This window comes from Salmo trutta, chromosome 19 (genome assembly GCF_901001165.1).
Source record: "Salmo trutta chromosome 19, fSalTru1.1, whole genome shotgun sequence".
In the NCBI taxonomy this organism is placed as follows: domain Eukaryota; kingdom Metazoa; phylum Chordata; class Actinopteri; order Salmoniformes; family Salmonidae; genus Salmo; species Salmo trutta.
In genome coordinates, this window is record NC_042975.1 from 18763471 (window position 1) to 18770646 (window position 7176).

General features: G+C 38.6%; 1 long non-coding RNA gene across 1 annotated transcript; it reads left to right on the plus strand.

Moving 5' to 3' along the window:
* Nucleotides 1-4345: 4345 nt before the first annotated feature.
* On the plus strand, nt 4346-4978 carry LOC115153693 (uncharacterized). Its single transcript, XR_003867735.1, has 2 exons — nt 4346-4380; nt 4477-4978. It is a non-coding gene; the product is annotated as an uncharacterized LOC115153693 (long non-coding RNA).
* Nucleotides 4979-7176: the final 2198 nt, after the last annotated feature.

Genomic DNA, 7176 nt, shown 5'->3' on the forward strand with positions numbered 1-7176 from the left:
CCCAAACTAGGCTGTTTTCATGTTATCTAGAGCGTTGGTGACTGTAACCGTTGCCACGTTTACTGACACCTGCCATATTCAATGCGTGTTGAGCGTTCGTAAATTCATCAGTTATTCTGCGCTCTGGCACGCTCAGACGAGAGTGCTCTGAAATCAGAGTAGATAGCCAGAGTGCATTTACGAACGGACCCTTAGTATTGATGGGAAACCGAGGCTTTCTTTTAAAGCTCCGATCCCTTTCACCAAATTGTTGCTGAAAAAACGGTTCATTACTCAGAGCATTATTATCTGTTCATAATATTCATTAGTGACATTGCTGGTCAGCAATAAATAGCAGATATACGTCTTCATACATACTCCGTAGTTTATTTTGGAATAGTAGGTTCACATCATGCCTCCCCTTTTTTCCCTTGAAGTTGGCTATTTTTCAAAAACTGAATCTATGGCATTATTTAGGATGCTTAAGACAGAAGCTTTTACTATACTAAATAAAACAAATTATTTAAACATTTGCATAAACATATTGTTCTCTAACATAAACATAAATATATAGCCAATTATATATAAAATCATGAAAACAGTAATAATGCAATTTAGAAAGTAATATTTCATGATCAACCGTGTCCAACGCTTTGGATACATCTGAAAAAGATGCCTAGAGCGTATTCATTGTTCAGGGCTGTAAAGATTTGATCCACAGGTTGCAAAAGAGCCATATCTGTGGAGTAGTTTTTACGAAAACCATATTGGTGCTCATATAGAATACAGTGTCGATTTAAATGTTTCAACATTCTCTTATACACCAATTTTTCAAGGATTTTAGAAAAACATGCTAGTACAGATATTGAGCGATAATTTGTAAAATATCTGGGATCGCAAGATTTATAGAGGTGAATAACTTTGGCAATTTTCAAATCTTTAGGAACAATACCAGTTTGCATTGATTTGGTGATGATATACACTGCTCAGAAAAATAAAGGGAACACTAAAATAACACATCCTAGATCTGAATGAATGAAATAATCTTATTAAATACTTTTTTCTTTACATAGTTGAATGTGCTGACAACAAAATCACACAAAAATAATCAATGGAAATCCAATTTATCAACCCATGGAGGTCTGGATTTGTAGTCACACTCAAAATTAAAGTGGAAAACCACACTACAGGCTGATCCAACTTTGATGTAATGTCTTTAAAACAAGTCAAAATGAGGCTCAGTAGTGTGTGTGGCCTCCATGTGCCTGTATGACCTCCCTACAACGCCTGGGCATGCTCCTGATGAGGTGGCGGATGGTCTCCTGAGGGATCTCCTCCCAGACCTGGACTAAAGCATCCGCCAACTCCTGGACAGTCTGTGGTGCAACGTGGCGTTGGTGGATGGAGCGAGACATGATGTCCCAGATGTGCTCAATTGGATTCAGGTCTGGGGAACGGTCGGGCCAGTCCATAGCATCAATGCCTTCCTCTTGCAGGAACTGCTGACACACTCCAGCCACATGAGGTCTAGCATTGTCTTGCGTTAGGAGGAACCCAGGGCCAACCGCACCAGCATATGGTCTCACAAGGGGTCTGAGGATCTCATCTCGGTACCTAATGGCAGTCAGGCTACCTCTGGCGAGCACATGGAGGGCTGTGCGGCCCCCCAAAGAAATGCCACCCCACACCATGACTGACCCACCGCCAAACCGGTCATGCTGGAGGATGTTGCAGGCAGCAGAACGTTCTCCACGGCGTCTCCAGACTGTCACGTCTGTCACATGTGCTCAGTGTGAACCTGCTTTCATCTGTGAAGAGCACAGGGCGCCAGTGGAGAATTTGCCAATCTTGGTGTTCTCTGGCAAATGCCAAACGTCCTGCACGGTGTTGGGCTGTAAGCACAACCCCCACCTGTGGACGTCGGGCCCTCATACCACCCTCATGGAATCTGTTTCTGACCGTTTGAGCAGACACATGCACATTTGTGGCCTGCTGGAGGTCATTTTGCAGGGCTCTGGCAGTGCTCCTCCTGCTCCTCCTTGCACAAAGGCGGAGGTAGCGGTCCTGCTGCTGGGTTGTTGCCCTCCTACGGCCTCCTCCACGTCTCCTGATGTACTGGCCTGTCTCCTGGTAGCGCCTCCATGCTCTGGACACTACGCTGACAGACACAGCAAACCTTCTTGCCACAGCTCGCATTGATGTGCCATCCTGGATGAGCTGCACTACCTGAGCCACTTGTGTGGGTTGTAGACTCCGTCTCATGCTACCACTAGAGTGAAAGCACCGCCAGCATTCAAAAGTGACCAAAACATCAGCCAGGAAGCATAGGAACTGAGACGTGGTCTGTGGTTACCACCTGCAGAACCACTCCTTTATTGGGGGTGTCTTGCTAATTGCCTATAATTTCCACCTGTTGTCTATTCCATTTGCACAACAGCATGTGACATTTATTGTCAATCAGTGTTGCTTCCTAAGTGGACAGTTTGATTTCACAGAATTGTGATTGACTTGGAGTTACATTGTGTTGTTTAAGTGTTCCCTTTATTTTTTTGAGCAGTATATTTTAGAGGCTCAGTAATCGAGGAAGACACTGATTTTCCCAAAGAGGAACCAATCTCATTATGACCTGCTGCTGATATCTTTAAGTTAACAATTATCTCCATCACCTCCATTACATCAGGAGGATCAAACTGAAGCAGAGAAGGGAAATGTCCCTTAATGTAATCCAAAGGATTTCCATCAGTTTTTTGTTTGACAGAGAGGAACCTACATTCACAAAAATGTTATACAATTAACATGAAATAACATCAGGATCACTGTAGGTCCTCTTTTCAACAATAAATTGAGATGGAATAGTTGTAGATGTCTTTTTATTCAACAGTTGATTGATGATTTTCCAAGTTGACTTTATTATTTAAGGATTTTTGGAATTTGTTTGTAAAATAATTTTGGGGGGCTATCCAAAGTAGATGATTAAATTTGTTCTTATACTTTTTGATTTTAACTGAGGATTTTTTTGTCCCATTGTGCTCTAGTGACTCCTTGTGGCGGCTGGGCGCATGAACGCTGGCTTCGGTCGCCAACTGTACGGTGTTTCCTCCGACACATTGGTGCGGCTGGCTTCCGGGTTAAGCGAGCAGTGTGTCAAGAAGCAGTGCGGCTTGGCGGGGTCGTGTTTCGGAGGACACATGGCTCTCGACCTTCGCCTCTCCCGAGTCCGCACGGGAGTTGCAGCGATGGGAAAAGACTGTAACAACCAATTGGGAAGAAAAAGGGCAAAAAATATATATCATAATAATAAAAAAAAGGATATCAATGAAACCACCAATGTCAGAATCGGGTGGCCGATAGACGCATCCATTACCACTTTTTTACCAGGGAATTTCTACAAAATCAATATCATCTGTAAGTGCGAGGTCCTCTCTTACAAAGAATTTAAAACATTTATGAACAAAAATGGACACCTCTCTACAGTGGTGAACAGCATTATAAGGAGATATGTCATAAAGCAAGGTTGTCTCTTCAAGAGTATCCCAAAGTATTTTGCTCTCATTGTTAAAAACACAATATGGTCGACATCCCTCATTTGCCATCATTACTGATTGATGGGCATGATTTCACAAGTGATAAATGGCCAAACAAATTAATCCATCAACTTTAAACCAACAATTTATTTCCTATGCAATTCAGCAAAAATTCCTTATCTCTAATTTATTCTAAGCCCATTATTAGGAAATGTATTAATTACTTGTCTTTTCCTGTACCGCCTAAAGTGAAGGAATTGCACTTCAAAATATTTTAGGATATATCCCTCAAGAGAATTCCTTAAGCATAGATTCAATTTTGGTCACAATAACTGCATATTTTGTGTCTCAGAATTTGCGACAACAGACCATTTGTGTTCACAGCAACACATCCTGAAGTGATATGTATGACTGGTTAGAAGAAAAAAATCTTTCCAATAACCCAGTTTACTAGAGATAATGTAACTTTCGGTATAACATTTGGAAGATAAGAACATAGAATTTCTATTGAATCTTTTACTTATTTTTGGTAAATGTTATATTCATGAAAAGTAAATACAGCCTTTGCTGTATAATATGTTAATTACTTCGATTCATTGAAATGTGTATGGGGAAAAAAAAGTTGTCAAAAGACTCTTGAAATGTCACATCTGCTCCTGCTAAGCCCTTTGGTGTTCATCCGGTGTCTTCTTGACCTGCAGTTGCTCCCCCTGTACACTCTCTCTCTCCCGCTCCCTCTCTGTGTGATTGTGTGGTTGGAGACAGGTGTGCTGGAGTCAGAGCAGATCCCTACCAGCTGCAACTCGTTGCATAATCAAGACCTCTACAAATTCTCAGTCCTGCCACTTCCACTCTGCCAGATCATAATATCTGCTCAGTCAGTTCATGATTCTAGCCATTAATGATTATTCAAGATCCTGTTACTCTGCTGCGCCTGTTGCCCTGCCTGATACCGTTTATCCTCTCATTGCAGTTACCTCTCTGTCTCCTGTTCCACGTCTCACCACCCAACTCCATTGCTCTGGATTTTACTCACCACCACTACCTTGGATTCCCCTCAGGACCTGTTTACCTTGTTCTACTCAGCCAACTCCAACCTCAGTCTCCACATGTTTTTTCTGCAACTCATCCGAGCTTCACCGGATCTGCACTCCATATCTCCCTGTGTAACAATTAATATTTTTGTTCATTCATCCCAGTTTCCTCATCTGAGTCTGCTCTTGGGTTCCCCTGTCTCACTCCGCTTAACATGAAATTGAATAATAAATTTGATTTATTAGATGACCCCATAGCTTAAGTTATGCCTAATGTGTAGCCCTTATTTTATTATGGTTTATTTATTTGCTTTTGTGTTTTGGTTTGTTTATTTAGCTATGGTGTAACCCTTGTGCTCTGATTCACACTGACTATTTGAATGTATGTTATGCCTTATTATATTTGTTCATTGGCAATAAAATACATGTATACAAAAACGTTATCAGAAGCACGTGATAAATTACGTCCGAAGCTTCATTTTGTTGAACAACCACCTGATTGGTTTGGTAGTGAATTGGTAGAAGACAAAAAGCCTTCGATGCACACGAGCTACGGAGTGTGGGACATCATCTATAATAATTTGGCTACTCTAAATTCTTTTGACCAGCAGGTGACAATACTGAACACTGTTGATCAAAGCCATGACTAATGAACCTATTTTAGACAAAATAGAGCTCGCCAGCTTGTAGTGCTAAAATCCGGGTTCATTCAGCCATCCCTATGGGAAAATGAATTGGGAATGAACAGGGTTTTAGAATAAACCCTGAAAATGAGATCTGAGGTTAACACAGGCTTAGGAGATCTTATACGTTTGGTTCTATGTGATAATAGCAGTCAGTTAACATGACCTTTTATGAATTATGTGCTTAAAATGTTATGAATTACATAAATGCTTAAAAATTCACAAAAAGTTACATTAGCTGATGAAGGTAATCTCATAGAACAAAACGTATAAAATCTCCTAAACCTGTGTATAACACATAACTTATTTTCAGCGTTTATCCAAAAACAATACAAGAATGGCATTCATTTTCTCCATTGGCTTTGTCCAACGAACCATGGTAGAGTTAAAAAATATATATATATATTAATTGCAACAATAATAACAATATTGCACTTCAATACAGGCACATTCCTTGAATACAATTTAAAAAATGTAACAAAACACCAGGCGAACACCCCCCCCCAGAAGAAAAAAAATTATAATAATTCAGGACATCATTTATATGTGACAAGGCATTGAGACATTAACAGACGTTCAGAGACATGACTTCTAATAATTTTTCCAACATTTCAAGTTTCACAAATTTGAGGGGTTTATAAAATTGTAACAGTTCAATGAAAAGAACAATAAAATAGGAATTTTTCCACCCCATTTACATTTGTGAATATAATATTTGGCCAAGAGAATCATAATGTTAATAAATAGTTATGATCGGAATTACAAGGATAAGCATAATGCCATTTAACATCATCAAAGATAATTCTGGAGAATTTATACACAACCATTCATGAATTTCAATCCATAGTTTACTAGAATGGCTGCATGAAAAAAATAAATGCTTTATAGATTCTGAATCAGAGGAACAAAAAACACAAGGCATTTTGCCAAAATGTAATATTTTGTGCAAGAACTCCTTAACAGGGTAAATGGAAGAAAATATTTTAAAATTAGTTTCAATAACTTTTGACATAAGTGGATAATTAAGGTAAAAGGTAGTCATTTTTGACTATAGCATGGGTTGGTCACTTCCATAGCAATATATTGAATTATAATCAACAAAAAATACTTCATTAACTGCCAATCGTATCCACTTATTGTAGATTTGTATTAATTTGTCATTCATTTGTAAACTTGGAAAAGAGGGAACAACCTCATAATATAACAGTGTTCTGTTATAAGTAAAGGAAGTGTAATTGCTTTGCAAACCTTCATATATTCTCTCTGAGTAATATTAACATGAAATGTACCAATTAATTCATAAAACTGAAGAAACTCCACAGTGTTGTCGAACAAATTACATACAAAATTAATACCCTTGTCAAACCATAGGCCATTGAAAATGGATTTCCTATTCATTTGAATAACTCTATTATTCCAAATCAATGTTTTGTGCTTGAATATCATTTACCAGAAAAATAAAATTAGCTGGTGAAACATAAACAATGTTACAGGTAATTTTGGAGGGTCGAGATCACATTTCGTTAGGAATTTAAGTCCACCAAGTTTATAAAACAGACTGTTAGGGATATGATACCACCTAGAGGTAGGATTAGACAGACCATTTCAGCCATTTAATTCTAAAAGCACCACTAACGACTCAAAATCAATAGCCTGTAAACCTCCACGATCATAGTCTTTCACTAATTGAGATTCACAAATATAATGTGTTTTATTCCTCCAAACAAATCTAAGTATAACAGAATTGACTGTTTTCAATGTTTTTAGAAGAAAGAAAAAGGGACGGACTTGGGTAAATTATTCTAGATAAACCATCAGTCTTGGACAAAAGAATACGACCCAAAATTTAGATATCACGTTGCAGCCATTGACTTAATGAAACTCATGGAATTAATCCTAATATCGACGTTTACTTTTTCTCTATCTGAAACGTTTTTAGTGATAACAATTCCTAAA